The following is a 25225-nucleotide window of genomic DNA, read 5'->3' on the forward strand; positions in this document are numbered from 1 at the left end:
TTTCAGATGTAGGGGGCTGAAATTACAGAATCGGTATATTTACCGATTCGGTACAATTACCGATTCGGTAAATTACCGAATCGGTAAATATACCGATTCTGTAATTCCAAATGTAGGTGGCACAGTTTATAGTGCCACAGGCCCTTAAGAGTTGGTATTTTACTACACAATCCTATTGTGTGGTAAAATACCGAATTCAGGTGTGCATGCACATCTGGGCATGCACACATATGCCATGTGACACACAGACATTCCCTTAGGGTATGTATGTGTGCCACATGTCACACAAGCCTGTACTCGGGGGGCTAGAGGGTGTCAAAGTGACACCCCCTGTACCCTTGCAGGATTCGGTATTTACCGATTCGGTAAATACCGAATCGGTATTGCCCATTGTTTCCTATGGGCTTCAAGGCCCATAGGAATCAATGGGCAATACCGATTCAGTATTTACCGAATCGGTAAATACCAAATCTTACAGTTTCGGTATTCCTGAATTCGTAATTACCTACATCTGCCCCCTTCCCATTTACAGACTCTTAAATACCGAATCGGTAAAATTCGGTATTTAAGAGTCTGTAAATGGGAATTACCTACATCTAGCCCTTAGTGAGGTCATAAAGTTTAGTTATCAGGTTTTTTGCCTGTGTTGTTTGTGGGCAATGTTTGAAGTACCCATAGTGTGGATTCCTGCATAACAGAGATAGCCGGGTGGTGTAGTAGCTGTAAACAAGGCGCGTAAATAGGTTCTGCTGCTGTTCGTCTACAAAGCTCTTTACAAGCCCGAGTGGTGCACAGCACTGTGTTAATTTCTTTGTGTGCTATATCTGTACGTGTATACGGTATCATGGCCTTAATTGGTAATGGATATATGTTGTCGCTTTCTATCACCATGTGTGGTGTATATTTTGGTGGGAAGTGCCAATAGTGGGTAAAGTGTGCTTGCACACATAGGTAGTAAAGGTGCAGATCTGGAGCTTCGAAGCCTCCTTGGCTATATGGCAATGTGGGAGTAGCCCAAGCAATTCGAGGCTGTTTGGCTGCCCAGGCTAATGTGATTAAGTATGAGCTTAGGTTTTGGAAAAAAAACTTGTGTCAGTATTATGGGGATATTTATGAACCAGTATAGAAACCTTGGTAGTATTACCATTTTCATAATTGCCACTCTGTCTGCTAGTTACAACAGCAATCTAGACCATTTAGTTACTTGGTCATCAAGTTTCGAAACTTCTCTAATATAGTTATATTGTCAACGAGATCCAGATCTCTGCATCCACACGCCCAGATAATTGACAGGGTCTATAAACCACTACAAGGGATATTCCAACTGAGTGCTGCACCGTAGCTTGGGTTAGGGGTAACATTGTCGATTTCAACCAGTTAATGCTAAGTCCCGAAAACCACTCATTATTTACAACAAGGGGTGGTGATGGACAGAGTCTCTGAATTAAGCAGAGTACTCTCACCCAGTCAAGAGATCAGGGCTAGATCCAACACCGTTTTTTAGCTCATTGCACCATCCCAGTTTCAGAACATGGCTGCATGCAAATTAGTCTGTCCCTGGCCCAGTGCATCATGGGAACAGGGCAGACCAGACTACAAAAGCCAATTCTTACACTGGGAAGGAAACAAGCTTCCGGGGACCGGTTTCTGGCATTTCAGCCGTCTTCGGCCCGGCTTGCTTGAATCCTGATGGTGCAATGAGCAAGGGACTCACGTCTGAGTATACCCTTCCACGCTTAGGGTGGACAAAATTATTTACAACAAGGGGTGGTGATGGACAGAGTCTCTGAATTAAGCAGAGTACTCTCACCCAGTCAAGAGATCAGGGCTAGATCCAACACCGTTTTTTAGCTCATTGCACCATCCCATTTTCAGAACATGGCTGCATGCAAATTAGTCTGTCCCTGGCCCAGTGCATCATGGGAACAGGGCAGACCAGACTACAAAAGCCAATTCTTACACTGGGAAGGAAACAAGCTTCCGGGGACAGGTTTCTGGCATTTCAGCCGTCTTCGGCCCGGCTTGCTTGAATCCTGATGGTGCAATGAGCAAGGGACTCACGTCTGAGTATACCCTTCCACACTTAGGGTGGACAAAATTATTTACAACAAGGGGTGGTGATGGACAGAGTCTCTGAATTAAGCAGAGTACTCTCACCCAGTCAAGAGATCAGGGCTAGATCCAACACCGTTTTTTAGCTCATTGCACCATCCCAGTTTCAGAACATGGCTGCATGCAAATTAGTCTGTCCCTGGCCCAGTGCATCATGGGAACAGGGCAGACCAGACTACAAAAGCCAATTCTTACACTGGGAAGGAAACAAGCTTCTCTAATATAGTTATATCGTCAACGAGATCCAGATCTCTGCATCCACACGCCCAGATAATTGACAGGGTCTATAAACCACTCCAAGGGATATTCCAACTGAGTGCTGCACCGTAGCTTGGGTTAGGGGTAACATTGTCGATTTCAACCAGTTAATGCTAAGTCCCGAAAACCACTCATAGCGGATATATTTGCGTATAATCAGTCCTAGTTGTGCAGATGGTTCATGTACGTATATCACCATATTGTCTGCATATAGTAAAATAGCCAGGTGTTGCTGAAAGAATCACAGCGCTGCTTCTACAAGTCACCTCTGTTCAAATACGAAAGGGGCTCCACTGCCAATGCAAATAGGATCGGGGATGCAGACACCCCTGACACCCCTTTACATTTGTAGTGTGCGCAGACATGTGACCATTAATGCTCGCCCTCGCTGCTGAAGCAGCATATAGCAGTTGTATCCAGCTCAAGAAGGCCATACAATGTAATACTGCAGACATATACCTCTTCTGAATAGAATGAAATGCCTTAGCGGACTGCCGCCACAGAGATGGAGCTGTCTAGTTGATGGAGCATCGAGAAGAGCGTAGGCAAGCTTTGTGCAGTGGAACAAGTGGGTAAAAACCCTGACTGGTCGGCAGGACCTTGTTCATGAGCAGGGGTAGAAGCCTGGTGGGCAGGGTTATAGCAAATATTTTGTAATCTGTATTGATTAGGGACAAAGGCCGAAAGGAATCGCATTTCTCCAGTGACTTATCTCGCTTCAATAGTGCTGTAATAAGGCTTCCCTGAGTGTTGGGGCCAACACCTGCTTCTGGTACGCCGCATGGTACATCACTTGCAGATGTGGCGCTATACGATCTGCAAATTCTTTGTAGAATTCACTCTACAATCCATCAATGGATCCTCTGGATCCCTGCCCAGCCAAATTTTTGGCTAGAATGGCGGAAGTGATCAATCTCCTTATTAACCCCGTGCTGAATCTTTCTCTCAGCACTGGTGTGATTCCTCTAGCTTGGAAGCAGGCCCTGGTCATTCCGCTTCTGAAAAAACCCAATTTAGATCCGGAGGTCCATTCTAATTATAGGCCTATTTCCCTTCTGCCAGCCTTCGCTAAAGTTGTGGAGAAGCACGTACATACCTCCCTTTCCAGCTTCCTTGAGAACAACAACCTCCTGCACAGCACTCAATCCGGCTTCCGTACCAACTTGAGCACCGAGACCGCATTGCTGGAAGTAACAGAAGCAATCAAAGAGGTACTAGATGCAGGAGGTAAGGCAATGCTGGTAATGCTCGATCTATCGGTGGCCTTTGATACCGTCCCCCACGTGGGTCTCCTTACAAGACTTAGTGAGATCGGTCTGCGGGGGACGGTGTTCAGATGGTTTAAATCTTTTCTAGCTGGTCGGTGTCAAACGGTCTTGGCCCCCCCTTCTCTGCCCTGGTGCCGCCACTTGAGGTGGGAGTCCCTCAGGGCTCCATTTTGAGCCTGACTCTTTTTAATATCTTCATGACCCCTCTGGTGGCACTGGTGGAGTCATTTGGTGCCCAGATCGTGTCTTACGCCGACGACACTCAGCTCCTTTTCACTTGTGGAAAGGGGTCCGATTTTGATGGGGAGAACATTAAAGGCTGCCTGGGTGCCGTGTTTAAGTGGTTCCAGCAAAACTCCCTCAAGTGCAACTCGGATAAATCCGAGGTGCTCTTTTTTGGCTGTGGGTCTGATCCTAGCTGGCAGTCCTGGTGGCCTGGGGATATGTTTCCACCGTCGGTTGTATCCACGATGGCCAAGAACCTTGGAGTAAAGATCGATAATGATCTATCGATGAAGTCTCAGATTCTTGGCCTAGCAGGGAAATGTTTTGGCCTTCTTAAGATGCTTCAAAAATTCCACCCTCTGCTCACACTGGCACCCCGGAAAATTACGGTGCAGGCTCTTATTGGGTCGCGCCTGGACTATGCCAATAGCCTGTACCTTGGACTGCCAGAATATCTTCTCCAACGCCTGCAAATAGTCCAGAACTCGACTGCGCGCGCCATTTTTGGCCAACACCAGAGAACCAGAGTTTCTGATCTCTTGCAGACTCTTCATTGGCTGCCCATTCGAAAACGTATTGTTTTCAAGGCACTTACTTTGGCCTTCAAAGCTCTTCATAATTCCGGCACCAAATACATTCAAAAGCGGCTGGCTTTCTATCAGCCCTCTAGATCCCTGAGGTCAGAGTCGCTGGCCCTGGCGTCGGTTCCGGTTATAAGAAGAGTACGGATTGGTGGCCGGTCTTTCAAGCGCCTGGCTCCTCAGTTGTGGAACACCCTGCCTGTCACCCTTCGCAGGAACGCTAACTTGTTGGCTTTTAGGAAGGATTTAAAATCCTGGCTGTTTGTTCAGTAGCACCCGCCCCCCCTCTTTCCGCTCCCCTGTCCGTGTTAGGTCTGAAGCGCCGGGACACTCCTCGGAGTAGCTGAGCGCTATATAAAACACCCCCTAACATAACATAACATAACAATGCTAGAAGCCTTACTAGCTAGGGAGAGTAAGGATAGCCTCCTTTATTTCTTCCACAGTGATAGGCTGCATCAGAAATTCCATTTGTCCCAAGGAAAGCCTTGTCAATGTCTCGTCATATATATATTCCGATAAATATAGCCGCATATTAAAGTCCACAAAAGCCGCAACAATAGCAGGCGTGTCATGGCATGCCGTACCGTCCTCAGCCAGTACCTCCACCACATGTGTCCGCGCCCAGGGCTCTTTCAGCCTGGAAGCCAGACTATGGCACAGACCACTTCCCTCGCCATAAGCCCTCACACCCCACCTATGTTAAACCTCTAGCTCCATACATCATCATAGTTAGTGACCTGCTCCCTTATTTCAGCTAGTTTGGACGGACTGGGGTAAGCCTCATACTCATGTTCCAGTTGTTCTAGGGTGGTTTCTATGGATCGAAGCTGGATACGGAGAGACTTCAAAACCCCTGCCTGAAGCCTTATACACACACCTCAGGAGGTTGCTTTAAACGCTTCGCAGATGATGTGCTCTCCCACTACAGTCCCCAGCTTTTTCTCGAAGTACTCAATTATTGATGTCCACACTCCCTCTCCGAATACTGAGTGTAGCAGTGATGTGGCCTCTGCAATGGGATGTGAGTGGGTGTAGCAATAACTAGTAATACTGGTGCATGGTTCAACAGCGTTATTGGCACATGTCTAGCTGTCCACGCCCAAGCATTTACTTCTCACATTAATTGCCAGTATTCCAATCTAGACCATGTTTCATGTACTGACAAGGTAAAAATGCCTTTCCTCCTCAGTCTCTGTCAGTGGATAAGCCCTTACTCTTGCATACCCTCCCGTTTCACTTTTGCAACTTGCTTGCCACGCCACTCTGCACTGGCAGTGTGGTTTAAGTTGGGGATTCAGTATGTGTTTATATCACCACCCCAAATAATAGCAGATGGTGTCAGCATGTGAAACCGGTGCCAAATTTGTCCGTAAAACTTGGGGTCATCTGTATTAGGACTGTACACATTAACAATAGTTATCAGCATGCAAAAAAGTCGCCCCTGCATTTTTACGAACCGGCCCTGTTTATAAGTTTTAGAGTGGGCTACCTCAAAAGGCGCTCTTCTCTTGACCAGCAAAAGTACCCTTTGCGGATAAGACAAGTATGATGAAGCCAATCAGATATTGGGCCATCTGGTCCTTATGGCATGATCCATAGCCTGTGGGAGATGTATTTCGTGTATTAGCACAATATGCACATTGTGTCGATCTAATTATCCGAGAACCTGTCGTGTTTTAATGGGGTTGTTGAGACCTCTAACATTCCATGTAAGGAAGGAAATGTGACCTGCACTCTCTGTCAGTGGGGTGCTATGTGACTTCATGGTCATTTGCATGATTTATGTGGTAGTCTAGTCAAATGGGTAGACAAAAACCAACACAGTGAGATACATCTTTGGCATAACATTCAAATAACAGAGACCCACCCCACCCACTTCAACATCTCAGCCATGCTATCCCCAGACAAAACAAAGAACCCAAACAGATATATTGGTAACCGCTCCGCTGCAATTTTTCACAGGTGCTGAAAAATCCAATGCATGCGCGGTTCGGACAACCCCCGGCCGTTCTCTGCACGCGCCCACCCTGACGTCAGGCGGCTGGGGGCCGTCCGACGCACGGAAGAGGTTAATGCAATAAAGCATATCCATGCTGTTGAAGTAACACAGTGGAAAGACATTCGTATAATACCCTGTGAGGGCTGCTAGAGGCCAAGTTCACCTCCCGATGGTAGGAGATGGCCAGGGGTCTAATATCTAGACTCTGAAAATTCCAATATGTCAGATAGGGGCTATAACCTCCATGTCTACCCTTAGATCCCTAGTACACTTCTCTTGTGCTAACATGTAGCGATATGCATATTTATCAATAAGCAAACAACTCATTCTTTTTATAACAAGCACAGCAAACCTGGATCCAGGTCAGTCATTGGTAGATAATCTGTCTTGGAAAGCCAACTCCATGCAGTGATGCACCATTTCAGCAGTGTTATATTGCTCTTGGTACAAACTCTCTGCCACACACAGACACATGCCCTTCACCCAGTGGTTAGTTTGTGTTGTCATCAGACTCTGATTCCCATCGGCTTCAATCAGTAGGATCCTGTGATTAACAAAGTTCGTCGCTGCTCTGTGAGTAGTGAAGATCTTCTGTGTGCCTCTGTGGGTGTATCTTAAGTGGGCTGGGTAAAATATTGCATACTGTATGCCTGTTGTCTAGAGCCTTTTAACTGGGAGAAACTCTCACTACTTTGTTTAAACGGCCTCCATGAAGACAGGATAGAATGCCCATTAATTTCCTTGAAAGTGAGTAAATAGTTTTTCTCTTGCCAGGCAGTCCACCACGTCCCAATAATAGTAATTTAGTAACTTGGCAATAATTGGACATGGAGGAGCCCCTGGGGTGGATGTGCCATTAGGTACCTGTGTGCTCTCTCGACAATCAGTACTGCGGAGAAGTGTTCTCAATTGAATAACTCCTTGAGCATATTTTCCATGTAATGTTCTGCTCAGCTGGTGTTACTGGACTCTGGTGTGCCTGTTATTCGGAGATTATTATGGCAGGAGCATGCCTCCAAATCTTCATTTTTAGCCTGGATTATTACTGCCAAGACCTTCTCCATATTTAAACACTTAGCAGTGACAGACTGCAGCCCATCCTCCGCAGTCGAAATGCGCTTTTCCGTGTCACATACTTGTGCCCCTTTTTTGTCCAGTTTGTCCGCCATGTGATCTATACGCAGATTCATCAAATCAATCTTGCCATCTGTAGTTAGGACAAGCTCTGAACAGAGCAGTCAGTCTCTTGTAAACTGCATGGATGAGAGATACATTTCTGGGAATTTTGAAGTTGTCTTAAGGGGTTTACTTATTTATGCTTTTAACATTTTTAATTTCTATATGCACTTGTGTAAACTCAGATAAATTCTGTTTAAATTCTATTCACCTGATTACAAGTTTGTCCTCCCGGTCCACCACAGGTTTTACCCGATTGAGCAGAGGTAGACAGACTAATTGCCCTTACTACCACTTGCACTTTTGATATTAAGGAGGCAGCGATCTAGTTTGATGCACGTAATACTTCTGGTTTTATAAATAGACAATGGCTCAGGTGTACAGTGGACTCATGCAGCGAGCTTACCCATCTGTGCCCATCTATGCCCAACCATCGCCCGGAGCCAGGACCCCTGCCTCTTCCCCTTTTACAGTCAGTCTTACTAAGATTACTTACTCCTCTAAGTCCCTTTTTTAAAATACGAGAAAGCTGCAGGCCTGTTCTCTCTTTGGTGCACACTTACTCAAATAGTTTCTCTCTAGTGCTAAAGGGTCTGATGAGCTGCATCAAGTGTAAATACAGCTTCAAACTTGTTATGATGGGTAGTTTAAGGTCAAATGATATAGCATCTAGCATTTCCAATACTGCGAACATTGGGAAGGCATGTACTGTACATCAGCCCTGGTCCTCACAGCCAGCCCATTCCACTCATGTATTTAAGAACTTCCCATGTACTGTAAGATCTTTACTTATATATGCCACTGAATGTTGGGACCTCCCTTCTTCCCGTATGCCAGATGTCGGTTTCCTTACAGAAACATGGCTAAGTCCCAGTGCAATACCTTCAATTACACAGGCTCTCACTCAGCACTATCGCTTGATTAAAGTAGATAGGAGTGGGAGAATAGGCGTTGCATTGCGAACCTCTTCAGAGACTCTATCAAAGTCTTGCTTAATGACTTTTATTAAGGACTGGATTGAAATGTTTATATTTAAAATAGATTTCTCACCAAACAATCATTGGAAAGGCGCCTTTATCTATCACGCTCCAGGGCCCAAAAAAGACTTTAGCCATCGGCTTATCAAGAAAATAGCTACTCTTGTGTTATCTGACCAATTTTTTTTATTTCTACCCAATTTTAACTATCACTGAGATGATCCTTCTGCTATTGATGCATCCCAGCTTTTAGCTGATTTAGAGACTTTGGGTCTGCAGCAGAAAATCTCAGGCCCACTCATTCAGCGGGCCACACGATAGATCGGATTTTCACTAACGCAAATAATCTGCAATGTGATCAACCCATTCCCTCATGTGGACTGACCAAGCTTTGATTGGCTTTCAGATTATAAATCCAGACTAACTAGGTCTGAGACATGTCAGCAATAACGGCACTAGAAGATGCTGGCATTGTCCCCACTGCCCTCTCTGAAATCTTCACTTCACCTAAGACTAGGCCTGATTCAGAAATCAACCAAATGTTAGCTGTACTTTGGGCTGCTCTAAACTTAAAAAAGTTGTATTGGGAGGCACCCTTTATGGAAAAAGGGAATGGGTCGATAATCGAAAAATAAAAAGGGATCCCTTTTTCTAGTTTTAATAGCAGCTGGGACTAAATGAATAGTCCCCCTACTCAACCTTATTCTATGGTGATTGTGTCAAAGAAATCAAAGTTAGGAGTGTTACCACACAGAATAACAAATTCACAAATCTAACATAGTTTAGACAATTTTTGAGTAATTTTATGGCAAAACTGTTGTAGTACAAATTTTGGCAAAAAAATTGAGCTAAAGGAAGGTTTTGCAGTTTCTATTTTTTATTGAAAAAAGGAGAATTTTGATCTGCTCATTTGTCACGATATCATTAAAATCAAGTTCATACATTTTATTCAAACAAAACATGACATATTATTTCAATACACATTTAAAAAAAAACATATTTTATATAAAATCAAGAAAAAACTTAGCCTGCAACAGTGTAGCGTCCTCAAGAACTAGGTCTAATAATTTTCACCGACCTTCTACATTCTGGTATACTACGGTATTGAAAGAAGGGAAAGCTCTTTGTAAAATGCTGGAAAGACATTGGCGTTGTAATTATGATCTGGAGGACAAAAAGGCTTATTAGGAGGCCCATTTAGGATATCATCGTACAACCAAAAAAGCACATACAATGTTTATTTGCACACAGATTGTTCAGGCAGATAACTCCAAAGAGTTATTTAAAATTCTTAAAGCCTTTAATCATCCTTTTGCCTGCTCCAAGCCTCTTCAAGCCTCACAAGAAATATGCGATTCTATTGCAGACTATTTCGAAGATCAAGTTGATCTATTGTAACTTTCCAAGTATTCCTCATTAACTGACTGTGGAGCAAGTGAATTCCCACTCCTTTAGCTCCAGGTGTGATAGACTGGGTGAGTTCCAGCCTTTTACCCTGAAACAGGTGCAACATGTTCTTAAAAGAGCCAAATCTGTTTCTCCCATGGACCTTTGTCCGACCCGAATCAAAGCTTTACTGGTCTCGAAATTCAGTCTCTTCATCGAGTCGGGAAAGATTCCTTCAGCATGGAAATCTGCTTAGATCATTCCAACACAAAAGTAGAAGAATTTGGATCCTTCTACTCTTTCAAATTATCGACCCATTTCTCTACTCCCAATCTTCGGGGAGCTGCTGAAAGGTCTAACCAATCAACAACTGACCTAATACTTGGAATGGATCTTAGATCCTTCACAAACAGGGTTTAGAGTCGAGCATTAGCACTGAGTCGACTTTGGTTGCTGTGAAGGATACATCAGATGATCGTTGAATACTAACACCCCTTCTATGCTTGTGCTCCTAGACCTATCCTGAGCATTTGACACTGTGTCTCATGTCCAGTTACTTCAAAGACTTTGACAGATAGGGATTAATGGGACTGCCTTGGCCTGGTTCCACGATTTTTCTAAAAGACAGAATTCATAGAGTCTCTCTAGGACCTTTTAGATCCAGGTCTAAGCTAGTAGATAAAAGTGTCCCTCCAGGTTCATGTGTGAGACCTACATTGTTTAATGTATATGTGCCACCTCTGGCTAAAGTCATCAGAGCATACGGTTTCAAAATTCTATCATATGCTGATGACACTCAATTGGTTATTCACGCCGATGATGATTTTGACAAAATTAAGAACAGCTTTGCAGCCGGCATGAAGGCTATCACCGAGTGGATGGCAGACAGCCAGGGCAGGCTCTGGTAGTGCGATCGGTGCCACCGCACCGGGCGCTGACTAGGGGTGGGGGGCTCATTTTCTCAAATATATTATCATTTTAAAAGCATTTGCTGCAGTGTCCCTGGCCTCCAGCCATTTTCAGGCATCAATTAAAATGTCAATGGAACTCCTGTGATTGATCGTCTGCCTGGAAACAGACCGGAGGTTTGTCTAGTGGAAGTTTTTGACTCGTCCTAAGGTAGCGCAGAGGCTTAAAATGCCTGCTGCTAAGAACGAATACCATGCAGATAACAAAGTGCATATAATGTAAATAGGTCAGTGAGTTACTGCTTTTTTATGGGAGCACCTTTTGTTACTTTTCGTTTATAAGTCAAAATTCTAATAGAGAACATTGAGCTATTAACTGTCATAAAAAATATGCATGAAAACTGCAAGGTATATGGTACAGCTATATGTTTTTTTGCCCAGTCTTTCATTATCCTAATCTTGCCAAAAGGGCTCATTTGGTTAGAAAACAATTCTTATTATTAAAGAGAACCCCTAACAATGATGTTAAGCTTTACATTCTGAATTTGCGCTGTACCAGAATAAGGACTCTTAAACTATATTGCCTACCAGTATCGATGACATGTCACTCCTACACTACACCTTGTACTACTTTCTGATGTAACATTTCCTATACACTGATTTACACACATATGATTGTCTCTATGCAATGTGTGTGATGTAAAGTGCTCTGTGCCTTACACTGGTATGAGTGGTGCTATAAAACGAAATGAATCTGAGAGTCAGTAGTTACGGAGACTTGAGGGGCACTGTTAAAGGGTGCTAGTGAGGGAATCTGTGGCAGAGGTGGTCATTGGGGATCGCCAAAAGACATTGTTGCACAGGGCATCCCCCGTGTTAAGGCTGGCCCTGCAGACAGCTTTCTCCAACGGAATCCAGGGAAAACTGAGATCATCCTGTTTGGGAATGCTCAAATCCTATGGTCTACAGGATTGGTGGCCACCTGAGTTAGGCAAGGCACCATCTCCTTTCAAAATTATAAGAAACCTTGGAATCAAGGTAGATTTTGAGCTCAATCTGAAAGTGCAAGTTCTGTCTACAACCGGCACTTATTTCCATATGCTACGATTACTGAAGGCCCTGCCGTTCCTGCCTCAGGAGGCCAGAAAGACCCTGGTTCAGGCTCTTGTTGTGAGCTGGCTGGACTATAGTAATGCTCTGCTGGCTGCTGCCAATGAGTCGTTACTGTCAAAACTACAGGTCGTACAAAACATGGCCCCACAGTTGATTTGCAACCGACCACTCCACTCCCCTCTGCTCCTCTTTTAACATCACTACATTGGCTCCCGATAAAGGAAAGGATGGTTTTCAAATTGTGCTGCTTAACCTATAAAGCGTTGCAGAGTTAAGGTCTCATATATCTTAGCCGGAGACTAAAACAAAATTTACCCATTAGGAATTTGTGTTCCAGTGAGAAGGAGCTATTGGCAGTCCCTTGCATACGACATCTTGGATATGGAGTCAGATGCTTTTCCTACTTGGCACCTTCCCTTTGGAACAAATAACCGCTCACTTCATTTCTCCCCAGCATATAATAAATTCAGGAAAGCTTTAAAATTGGCTCTGTTTTAGATTCCAGGCTCTGCTCTAGTATCTTGTAATAACTGCTGCTCTGATATACCAGGGGTGATTCTAGCGCACTATCAATTTATTCATTCATTCATTGACAGTAAGCTCTGTTGCATGGCCATCACGGTGCTCTCCAATGTCGTAGCGATTTGTGAGGGAAGATCTTGCTCTAAGTCCTTTAGTGCAAGTTTTGGGGTTTTGTGGAGCATCTGGACTCGAATGTGAGCCACGTTTGTTATTTGTCGCTTTCTGCATTGTGGGAGTCTTGTTGTGTGTAGCAGGAACCGTTTATTCCAGTGGTGCAGCATGCCTGCTCATGGCACCTGCTCCTCTCTGATCCAGAGATTGCAGGACTCACAAGCTTAGAGGACGCATGCAGGAGGATGATGGGCAGTGCAGAGATTACTTTCAGCAGAGTGTGGAGTCACGAGGTCCCAGCGTGCTCAGGCTTTAAAATCATTACCTCCTCGTCCTGTCTTCCTCGCCACAGTAATTACCCATGAGCCTCCGGCTCCACACAGAACTCCAAGCATAAAAAACAGCGCTCTAGTCTCCCTCTCCCTCCTCCAAGATGGCCCCCAGTGGCTCCAGCCAATCCCATAAAGGGATACAGAAAGACCAACACGACCTGTTCTTTTTTCTGCACTACTCCGAGTGCTGTGTTCCCTGCTGGTCAGGTGAGTGGGGGCTGGGGTACTGCGGGAGCAGCCCCGCTTGTCCTCTGGTATTGGGAAGGGGGACGTTAGTGTATTGCCATTCCTTGGTGGTTTGACCATGTTGTTTTGTTTAATGTTTTTTTCTCCCCCTTCTTTTGCCGTTGCGCTCCGGTCCTGCTCTAGCGGACTTGGGAGCGTTTCTGTGGACTGGGCGCCTTGTGGCTCGCTACTTGTGAATGCGCCTTGGGTCCTGCTGTGTGGGGTCTTACTGGCCGTGTTCTGTCTCCCGGCCGTGCGTCCTGCTGTGCGGGTGTTTGCGCGGCCGGGTGCGTTTTCCTTGGGGGGGCGGAGGACTCCCATGGACTCGTGGTGCATCCTGCTATGCGGATGTGTGCGCGGTCGCTTGCGAGTGCATGTGGGGGCTGGGGGCTCCCGGTGACTCGCACTTGCCTTCTGCTGACTCTCTGATTCAGGGGCTGCGGAAGGCGAGACGTGGCTTCTCGTGCTGTTTTCCCTGTGCACGTTGGGTCCGGGCATTCTTACCGGGATGAGGGCATGACTTCCCTCGCTTTTTTGTGCTATTGGGGGCGTGCAGTGGGTGTTTTCCATTGGTTGCTTAGCTACCTCGGGTATATTTTTTTGATCAGGTGTTTTCTGTGGATTGCCTGTGTTTGTCACTCATGTTTGGCTCTTATGGAGGGTGGTTCTTCGGATTTGGCTGCTCCTGATTCCTTGGAGGCTTCTGGCTCTGGGGTAACGATTCCTTCTGTGGGATTATTGCTGTGCGTGATAGCTTATGCTATGGCTGCTGCCTTACGGGATATGGGGCAGGTTGCTCCTGCTAAATGGCCTAGGGCTGTTGTCGCTCCCGCTCCTGACTCTTAATCGGAGGAGGATGTAGACGTCCACAATCGTTTTGTGCAGGGTGCCGACCTGAAGGTGGTGCTGGGTCACATTCGCTGGAACTTGGTTTTTCCTGGCTCTGTTGTGCCTATGGAAGATGATTATTTGTCATTATCAGCGTCCTGAGCCTGATTCTTTGCCTCTGCATTCTTCTGTTTTGATAGTTTTGGAGTCGGAGTGGAAGAATGTGGACAAGGGCTCCTTTCCGCGTTTTTTGAATAACCGCTATCCTCTGCAGGACTTTGCTGTGACAATCCCTTCCTCTGTTGAGGTTGATTCCTTGATGGCCGATATGTTCTCTCATGGGATGGTTGTTTGGGAGGATTCCTCTCCTACTGACCCTGTGGTTCGTGAGGTGGATGGTGCGGTGTAGCGCACTTTTGCAGCGGCTGCTTTCTCCATCCGGGCTGCGGCCTGTTCTTAATATGCCGTCCAGTCTTTCCTTACGGATTTTCAGTCTTTCGCTGTTTTGTTGGACCAGGGGGTAGATGTCTCTTCTACTCTGGCGTTAATGGTACAGCATGATTCTTTGGGGACGGCTGCTTCGGCTGCTGGGTCTTCTTTCGCTGCGTGCAGGCTGTTGTGGCTCCGGTCGTGGTAGGCTGATGCTGCACTGATGGGTCTGCTGATGTGCATCCATTTCTCTGGTGTGTGCCTGTTTGGCTCTCAATTGGGGAATTTGTTTCGCTAGACGGCGGAGGCCCGTTTGCTTCTGGCTCCTGAGCGTTCTGGCCGCTTCCGGGCTTTTGGTTCCCGAAGGTCTTTTGGTCCTTCGCGGAGGGTACGTGCTGGTCAGCCCTTTCATGGGATGGGGCATGGCCGGGGTGCTTCTTCTTTTGCCAAGTCCCGGTTCTCTGGTGATTTTACCTCCTCCGATCCCGCATTCCAAGTCCTGACTGGGTCGCTCCTGGAGTGTTTCCGGTTGGGGGTCGCCTCACTTGCTTCTTGGACTCTTGGCGCGAGTCTGGCTCAGATCGGTGGGTGCTGCAGGTGGTATCCATTGGGGTTCATCTTGGGTTTCCCTGTCTCCCCCAGGCTGTTTTCGGGTCCTCTCCGTGTCCCAGGGTCCCTCTTCTGCGGGTGGCTTTTTGGAGGGTGTTGAGTCCCTTGTTCTGTGGAAAGCCGTGATTCCCGTACCCAACGTTCTCTGAGGGTTTATTCTATCCTCTTCCTGGTGGCGTTGAGCGAGGGGGTTCTCGGTCATGTGAGGATTTGTTTGGGTATATGCTTTCGTTCCTCTTCGGTATGGTTTCCCTCCGGGCTTTCCTCCCTCTGATCTTTCTTGGGGATTTTTTGGACTCCTTTGTCTTACAGGTTGCTTCTCTGCATGTGCCTGTTCGCCCGGATTCTCGGAGTTTTTCTCCGTTGCTGCATCCTGGGTCGTCACTCTCGGTTCCTGGTATTGTCTTTTGGCCTCTGCTCTTCGCCCATGGTATTTTTCGGGTTCTGGCTCCTCTTATTGGCCATTTCCGGGGGGGGGACGTTAGTGTTTTTTTCCCTGTCTGGTCGTTACATTTTTCTACTTCTTCTCTTTCGTAGGCGGGGTTGCATATCCGGATGCTATGCCGTGTCCTGGAGCATCGTGATTTCCTGGTGAATGTTTCGTGGTCATCCCTGGTTCCGACGCGGGTATTGACTTTCTTTGGGACTCTGTTCGGGACTCGGTTGGGGTTGGTGTTACTGTCCCCTGATCGGTTCTGTCCCTGAGTCTGCTGTGCGGTCCCTGTTGTCGGGGCCTTCTCCTCATGTGTGCCTGTGATGGCGGGTTCAGGGTCTGATGTCTGCATCTTTGTGGCCCGTGCCATGGGCTCGCCTACACATATGTCTGTGGGTGTCCCGCACTTTTGTTGCATTTGGACCCCTGTTCCCTGGATATGGTTGTTTTGTTCCCCGTGTCCCCGGGGGTTCGGGTGGTCCTGGTGTGATGGTTGGCCGAATGTCGTCTGTCCAGGGGCCGCCCGTTTCTGGTTGTTCCCTCGCGGGTTCTCACTGCCAATTCCGGCCTGCTGAGGTAGGGTACTTCTCTGGGGGTTTCTATGACTCGGGGTTTGGCATCAGGCGGTGTTGTCTTATTCTTCCGACTACGAGAGGCTGGGTCCTTCCTGTTGGGTCTGTTGACCTTTCGGATCTCCGCGGGGTCACCGTGTGTGGGTCCGGACGGACTCTCACGTTCCCTCGGTTGCCTCGGCCGTCGATTTGTTGTTGGGCGGTGTTGAGCCTGGCGTCCCTGTTTGGGCTTTTCCTGACTGGTCGGGAGTGCTTTGTGATGGATTGTCTGAACCGTGTGTTTCCATCCATGGGGTCTTTGTCCCTGCCACACTTGATGTTTAGATGGTTGTGGTGGATTTTTTGGTCTCCGATTGTATACCTCTTTGCTTCCTGGACCTCGGCTGCATTCCGCTGTTTTTACACGTTTATGCCTTGCCTGGATGCTTAGAGTGTGGTCGCTCTGTCGTTTCTTTGACTGAGGGGCCTTTTGTGTGCCTTCCTCCTGTTCCCCTGATTCTGTAGGTATTGCGGGAGATCGAGTGGGAGGGGTCGTTTGTCTTTCTGGTTGCTCCGGGGTGGTGCTGTCGTCCTTGGTGTCCCCATTGCTGGAATTGGATGTATCTCCGGGCTGGACGTTACAGTTCGTGCCTTATCCTCTGTTGGGTCCTCTTCTGCCCCTGCCTGTGTTCGGGTCCCTGGGTCTGCGGGCCTGGCTCTTGTGAGGGGATCGCTGTTGCGTGCAGGTTGTTCTTTGCGGTTGCTGGCGTCATTCAGCAATCTCGGAGGCCTTATACTCTTCAGTCCGACGCTAAGCATTGGGATAACTTTGCCTCTTGGTGTGTGTGTCACAGGCTGTCGTTGGCTTCTTTGGACCCTGCTCGGATTCTGGATTTTACTTGATGGTTTCCTTTTGGGCTTGGCCATTTCCGCTCTCTGGGCTCTATGGGCCGCCGTTCGGGCATTTCATGTCCTGCCTTTGGTTCTGTTTTCTCCTTTGGTGGCTCGGCTTTTTGAGTCGCTTTCTTTGCCACGTCCCAGTCCTATCGTCTGTTCTCCTCCTTGGGACCTTCCTCTGGTATTGCGTTCCTTGCAGTCGGCTCCTTTCGGGCCTTTGGAGTCGGTGGGCCTGGGGTTCTTGACACTCGAAGTGGTGTTTCTTGTGGCTATTGCATCTGCCAGGCGTATTGGTGTGCTGGGTGCCTTCCTGCGGTCTGCTCCATTTTTGGTCATTTTGTCTGATCGTGTGGTCTTGCACCCTCATTCTACGTTTTTCCTAAGGTGGATTCTTATTTTCACCGTTCTGCTGCAGTGGTTCTTCCGATTCTTTGTCCTGATCCTTCCTAGGCTGAGGATTGCCATCTCTGCCTGTTGGATGTGCGTCGTGCATTGTTGGTTTCTTTATCACGCACTTCTTCCTTTTGTACGGATGACAATTTGTTTGTCAACTTTGGTTTGTCTCGTCAGGGCCTGTAGCCCTCCCTTTCCGCTGTCAGTCGTTGGATTGTGGAGGCCATGCTGTTGGCTTATGGTTCTGTTTCTATTCTTCCCCCTCTGTCTGTTCGGGGTCGGTCCACCGGATCTGTTTCTGTTTCGTGGGCCGCTTTTCAGCGGGTGTCCATGGTGGATGTTTGCCGGGCTGCCACTTGGTCGTCCCAGCTTACTTTCTGGTCCCGTTATCACCTTCAGATTGGGGGTGGGGGTTCTGTTTTCCTTGCCTCTTCTGTACTTTCGGCTGGGATTCCTTGAGGTGTATGTTTCTGTGGGATATTGTACCTCTTGTGGTTACATTTGTTTCTCTACATGATTCTGTGGAGTGTTTTCCTTGCATGAAGCTGATTGCTTTGGTATCGGCTCATGGGTAATTACTGTGGCGAGGAAGACAGGACGAGGAGGTAATGCCCCGGTTACTTACCGGTAATCTTCATTACTCCGAGTCCATGTCTTCCTCGCCACAGTATAGTTTCCCTTCCCTCCCGGCCCTTTTGGTGGCTTCATGTCTGCGGCTTGGTTCTTCAGGTCGTGTTGGTCTTTCTGTATCCCTTTATGGGATTGGCTGGAGCCACTGGGGGCCATCTTGGAGGAGGGAGAGGGAGACTAGAGCGCTGTTTTTTTATGCTTGGAGTTCTGTGTGGAGCCGGAGGCTCATGGGTAATTACTGTGGCGAGGAAGACATGGACTCGGAGTAATGAAGATTACCAGTAAGTAACCGGGACATTAGTCACCTTCTGCAGGCTGCCCGGGGTCCACGAAGGAGACCCACTAAAAGGGCGGCCTATTTATTGCCAAAAGAGGCACGGGAGGCAGCCTCCCAGTGTTTGGGACCCTCAGGGGTCCTGGTGTGCTGCGTCACTTCCGGGAAGAGTGGGGGCGGGGGATGAGGCAGACTATCCTGGCCTCCTTATGGAAGGCTCCCGGGCCTCCTCCATACATGACCAAGCTGCCGGGCCTCCTCCATACATGACCAAGCTGCACTCACCATGTGGTTACATCACGGTCACCTGATGAGTGCGTGAAAGTCCCTTGTTATCCTCACAAATACCAGGAAATTTAGTTCCTGGACTGCATTATTGAGCATAGGAATGCCCAATGTTCACCCATTGCTAGGCCCCATGCTCTGAATTGCACCAGTCCGTGGGCAGGGCGGACCTTGTTAGTGCACGTTGCCCATGCCATTCTTTTAGCCCTTGGGGCATGGAATAGTCTGTTTTGTCACAATTGGTCTATTGTCAGGGTAAGAGTTGTGAGGTTACCAGGAGTGGCAACACAGCAGGAGCAATGTGTGGGGCTAACTGAAAGGGCCGCCTGTCTGCAGTCCTGGCAGATATTTGCACAGTGCCAGGGTCAGTAGTTGCAGTGTTAATGTTTGGGCAGCACGACAAGAGCTATGTGTGGTACAACTGAAGGGGCCGCCGGACGCAGTCCTGGCAGATGGTTTTATACAGGTTAACCACTGCACATGCAGAATCCGTGAGGTCTTTGGGGCACAGCTGGGCCGATGTAGGTTATAGGGATTGGGGCGGGCCGCATGCCTTCCTGCCCGGGTCTCGTATTACGGGGGCTGCTCCAGGGGCAGAACTCCTTGTATCCATATCATGAATCTAAGGTTAGTTTTAGGAAGGCACGGCATAGTACAAGACCTGCAATATCCATACTCTCCTAGTTACCTTCAACACACCTGCCGCCCATTTCTCACTCTTTCATTACCCCACTAGGTGCTGCACCACCGGATGCCGTACAAGGGGAGGGTTAACCCAATAAAGTCACTGGGACCTGGGTATCTGGCATTAAGAAGAAGGGGTCCCAGTAAGGTAGACGTTTGAGTAAAACAATTTAAATAAAGCAATTGAAAAGTAAATGCATCTATAATGTTTAATTCACATTATAGGGAAAAGGTAATCAATTACATAAATTACAGTTGTATTGGTGCCCCTGGGGATAAGGGGGACGTGCAAACGTGAGGGTAGTGTAGGAAGGGATAGTGATATTAAAAACACGTATTATTCAAACATTCGTATGAATTCAATGTCGAACAGACAATAGAAGGACCACAAATCAACATACAAGTTCACAATACACATGCCCCAATGTCCATACTGTGCATGAATTATGGGTTGGAGGAGGCTGTGTTTCGGGGTGAAGAAGTCGACGTTTCGACCCAAGGGGCGCAGGAATCAGTAAAGTCCTTGCAAGTGGGTCTTCATCAGGACGAAAAGGGGGTGGGGCAAACAACCTGAATATATCAGTGATCGTCAAGAAACATTAGGTAGAATTGATAGTGGATATTCAATCTTAGGAAATGAAGTCCAATATCCCAAAGGGGTATGGCGAAGCGATCCGGTTGCTGAACACGGGGGGGGGAGACCACTCTGCGTATCGACTAGCGTGGAGTGTATCCTCAGTCCCCAGCGCGAAATGGAAAGGGAAACGTCCGTTTGAATCAGGATCCGTATCCGGTCTACTGCGGCTCAATCACAGTGAAGCGTCTCTCTCGGCTGCCTCGAGGAGAGCATTACCCTTCCATAGGGTTGGGGTCCCCTTTGCAGGGGGGGGCTCAAAGGTGCGGGGATAAGGGGGAAACCTGGGTTACAAATCAAAAAATTAGCGGGCAGGTGAGCTTTTCCTAGGCCATTTGGAGAGTGCACTTATTTCTGGTTTTTACTGATCTTGCATTAGATCGGGATGCACATTTAGCAGGTTATTTAGCAAGCCCCACACTCAAGGAGGCGGGTTTTTCACACATGACCATTAAGCATAGGGCATAGTGTAAGTACGTAGGGGCAACCTTTTGCTAAGACCATTCCATCAGGCAGGGTGCCGCACCCTCAGACTTTTTCCCTCCTGAGGGCGATAACATGAGTCCCTTTGAGTTGGATAGCAATGTTAACCAGTTAATCATGGACAGGATGTCCCCCGAGCTGAAGGTGCACAAACATACCCTGGGTAGGTTGGGAATAGGTGTGTAAAGGTCTTGCCAACTCAGCAAAGTAGTGGCTCAGTCACCCCGTGTCCTGGTGACAGGTGCTTCAGTTAAGCATCCCCTGCCCTGTTAGCCAGTTGAGCTAGGCAGGTGGGGTAAGTTGTTTATGTGTCGTGTCAAGACTAAGAACCAAGAGTCCATAAAACCACAAGAAAGAAATACCACTGGGCTGAAAATTCCCATCAGCCCACCCAATGGCGGAGTATCGTCATGTGGGAAACAAATATGAATCCAGATCTCACCCAACGCACCTGGTAATGATGCGGAGATGGATTGTAGAAGTATTTTACTCAACCACAGTGTTTTTCAAATGGTACTGATGGAGTGCAGTGCTGGTGAAGAACTAAAGTGAAAATCAAGTGAAGATAAAATTGGCTTATAGGACAAAAAATGAGTTTAATAAGTATTGTCCTAAGGTCAAAAGTAAAAACAACGCCTGATAGTTTAAAATAATAACTATCTAGTGGCGCAGTGCAGTGGGGTCGACATGTTTCAGCTCACAACGGACCAAATGTCCAAGCTTTCTTCAGGACCAGATAATAACAGCTACTGCAGATGTGAAAACAATAATGCTAGTATAGTTGCACAGATATATTAGATAACTCCTACCAGGAACTTGGAGCCCCAATGTTTGCTGGCGGATTTCCTATCATTCATTCTTTCCTAAAGGGAGAAAGGAGAAGAAAGTGCACAACAGCAAGCAGTGAAAATAGTGCATGATGGTATCTTGGAAAAAAAGAACTTGACACATCAACACAAACAAGGTGGAAGAGAGAATCTCTCCGCCACTTAGGAGACAAAAAAGTTCTCCTAGTCATACCAAAATACATTTGGAAACAAACCATTAGTTCTTGATGTATAACTTACCCAGCTTTTTGCGGGAAGTTACCTCACCTCCCCCGGCACCCGCTCGGGGAAAAGGAGGCCCCGCTCTGTTAGAGTGGAAATGAGGAAATGAAACAAGAAAAACAACCTCAGAAACTCATCAGAGGTATGTTGATATATTAATCACACATTCCCTTAAAACTACTAACAAAAACCAGCTGTTTTCAGAAAAGAGACTAGAGCCTAGGCAAACACATGGCTCTGACTAAGCATGGAAAGACAGTTTGTTTAACAAGAACCTGATAGACTATCTTTTAACAGTTTAAAAGCGGTCTCAAACAGAGAGGGGAAGTCTATTCATATTGATAAGAGACTCTGATAAAAAGCAAACTGGTGAGACAAAAGGCCAGATGTGAAAACACCTTCTATGATAAGAACGGCAAGGACTTCGTCGTGTACTACAAATGACAGCCTAAGGACACACACGCATTACCAGCAGGGAGCCTACCTTTCCGTCGGAGCCTCTGGGCCCGCGTCCGAGTGGGAGTGGAGGTGAATACTCCCAACTCGCGCGTTTTTTTAAACGCTACGGTGATTGGTTAATTGCATGCACCTGCGCCTTAACTGCAGGTTCAAAAAGATTCTTACCGCAGAATCGAGATCTGGGCAGCACTACCAAATAGCGCATGCGCTGGAGATGCTTGTAACATCGCATGCGCGACCGGGAAATGCTGATTTGTTGCGCATGCGCGTGAATGCAACAGACTGCGCTGCTGGTAGAATAGAAACACAAATAATAAAAGAAAAAGACACATTACGTGTGTACTGGCGATTACGCGTCTGGTATGGAACATCGCCGTTTTACTTAAGCCTAAGCGTATTAAGCGTTACAATCCAGAAATTAGATTGAAAACAAGTAAGTTACAGGCGACCAACACAACCAGATAGGAATGAGATGGTACAATAACCCCAATGGGCGAAATCACATACTTGTATATAGATTTCCATAAATGTTAATGTATTGTATATATATGTATGTTTTGTACATATATGTACTTTTGTGTGTTTTTGAATGCTTATAGAGCGAATGTGATGCCCATAGATGAAAACCGCTCTATAACATTATTTCTTATGTAGCTCTGTAGTGTAGATGTTAATCACAGATATTCAGTAACGGCCGATTTACTAGAGCCTCAGCAATGTATGTATTTTTGTCAGTTCTTAGATGCTTAAAGAGCAAGTTGTAATGCCCTTAGTTGGAACCGGCTCTATAATCTTATGTAGCTCTGTAGTGCAGCATAGATGTTAGTCACAGATATTCAATTGCGGCCATAGTATGCATGATGCAATATTACGTCTGGAACTCTACATAGGGTCATTCATAGTGATGTCCACGGTATATCGTCGTTAAGGCCCTTAATGTCACTCTTAAGATGAAAAATCCATTTCTGCTCCTTGATGAACAGGAATCTTGACACATCACTTATATGAGGGGGAATGTACGGATGTTCCAAAACCACCCACCTCATGTCATCTGCTGAATGTTTGAGGGTGAGAAAGTGATTGGTCAATCTCGTTGATTGTTTATGGCACCTAATAGTGCTCTTGTGTTCCCCAATTCTCAGTTTGATTTTCCGGGTGGTGTATCCAATATATCTGAGGGAACAGGGACAGGTGATCATGTAAATGACCTTGTCTGTATTGCAGTTGGTATGTTTTTTGAGGAGCCAGGTCCTCCCTGTTCCTAGATCAACTGTGTTTGTTTTGCTCGTCTGAGGGCAGACGCTACATGACCCACAAGGGTAATGGCCAGAGACCGGTGGCAGATCCCACAAAGTCGAGGATCTCTCGGTGTTTTGTAACCTGGGTCTCGTGTGGACCAGAGTGTCACGCAGGCTTGGTGCTTTCTTAAATGAAAACAGGGGTAATGGAATCTTAGCGTCAGTGATATTAAGAATACCCCAATGTTTTCGTACAGTCTTTTGGATTCTGTTGGACAGAGTGTTAAATGTGCTCACAAAAGTTAACCTCACTAATGGTGGTTTTGGTGGACGTCTTTCCACCAATGCCTCGCGATTATTGTTTGATGCACGTTTACATGCCTTCTTAACGAGGTATTTTGGATATTGACGTTCCTGTAGTTGAGTGGAGGGAATGGTGGCATGTTTTTGGAACAGTTCTTTGGATGAGCAATTCCTCCTGAGTCGGAGGAATTGGCCAACAGGGAGATTTTCCCTCAAGGAACGAGGATGGTGGCTATTAAATAGCAAAAGAGAGTTCCTCGCCATTGGTTTGGTGAAAAGCTCACTTTGCAAACCCCCTGCTTCCGGAAAGATTGACAAATCCAAAAAGGAAAGCCTCTCATGACTGAACTCAATAGTGAAATTAAGATATTGATTTTGTTCATTTAGCCATTGGTGAAAGGACTGTATCTCAGTTTGGGAGCCTCGCCACACCACCAGGATGTCATCTATGTATCTCTTCCATAGCACCAAATGATGGAAAAAAGGGTTGCTATGGTTGAGAACATAGTCCTGTTCAAATTGATGTACATAAAGGTTGGCGAGGCTCGGGGCAAAAATACTCCCCATAGATGTACCGGAGATCTGTAGGAAAAACTGATCTTCAAATTTGAAGAAATTCTTCATCATGGCTATTTCGGCACATGCCAAGATGAAGTTCACAGGAGTGATGCAAATTTTGCGGTGAAAATGGGTTCGCAAACGCCGGAATTCTGCGAATTTCGGCGTTTGTGAACCCATTTGGCCTTGATACATATGGCCCTAAAAGGCTACAATGGTTTAAGTTAAGTTGACATGGCCTTTCAACTAGGAGGGAAACTACCCAGGTTTTATTTGGGAGAGGGTCAGCAATGCGGGTATAATGAAGCAAACAAGGTAGCCAGGTGGAGGTGTAAGTTGTCACTGCATATAGGACACTGTGCAGTGATTTCACACTGGTAGAAGTTTTGTAAGTGCATGTCTTGCGCTAGGAGGGGACATCAGCCAGGAATACCAGCTCTTTTATTCGCAGGTAGAAGGTGTGGGGCTAGCGTGCAAATCACCATGTTAGGAAGTGGCCAGTTAATGGGGATGCCCCCCAACATAAGCAGGGGGTACCACAGGACGCTTCACTTAAGGTTATGAGACTGCCTGCCCCATAACTGGCACAGCCAGATGGGTAGGAGTGGTTGCCCTTAGAGGGGGGCAAGGTCCTCAGGGTGGGGGTACACTTGTTGCAATACTCTAAATGATAAAGTGTATTAGAGCTCCTACATCTCCTCTCCTGCATCCCAGCAACATCCAATCTGGGGACTGGGTAATCGTGTCTTCCTGTTCTCTGCTTCCTGGTTTTACATTAACAGAAGTTCAAGTCCGCAGTCCGACTGGGGAGGATTTTTTTCACTGACCTCCTGCTCTCACCATCCACTAGGCAGCTTCCTGGTTTACATTAGCAGAAGTTTGGCAGGGGGCCACTCACGCCAGAGTGGGGACAGTAGCATGCCGACTCAGCATCTGTAGATCACTTGCAGACTGTGATGGACTTGCAGGCAATAGGAAAAGAAAGGGCAGGCAAGTTATGCGTATGGTTTACTACACGGCTCCACTAGCCAAGAGCAATGGCCCTGTATACACTCTTTGTTGCAAGAGATGAAGTCCTTCAGGTGTAAGTTAGGCAACAATTGGGGGCATGTGAGTAATGCTTTTGCTTTCCTAGTCCACAGGGTGTTTGGAAGAAGATGGGGTTTCAACCGCTAAAAGTGGGCTTGGACTTGTTTTCTGGACCGGGGAGAGGTCCGAGTATCAGCTGGTTGTAGGTAAATATGCCTAATAATAATCAGCAGTTAGGGAGGAGGAATAACTGTCCATTCAGT

The sequence above is a fragment of the Lissotriton helveticus genome, chromosome 2_1 (assembly GCF_964261635.1).
Source record: "Lissotriton helveticus chromosome 2_1, aLisHel1.1, whole genome shotgun sequence".
Taxonomy (NCBI): Eukaryota; Metazoa; Chordata; class Amphibia; order Caudata; family Salamandridae; genus Lissotriton; species Lissotriton helveticus.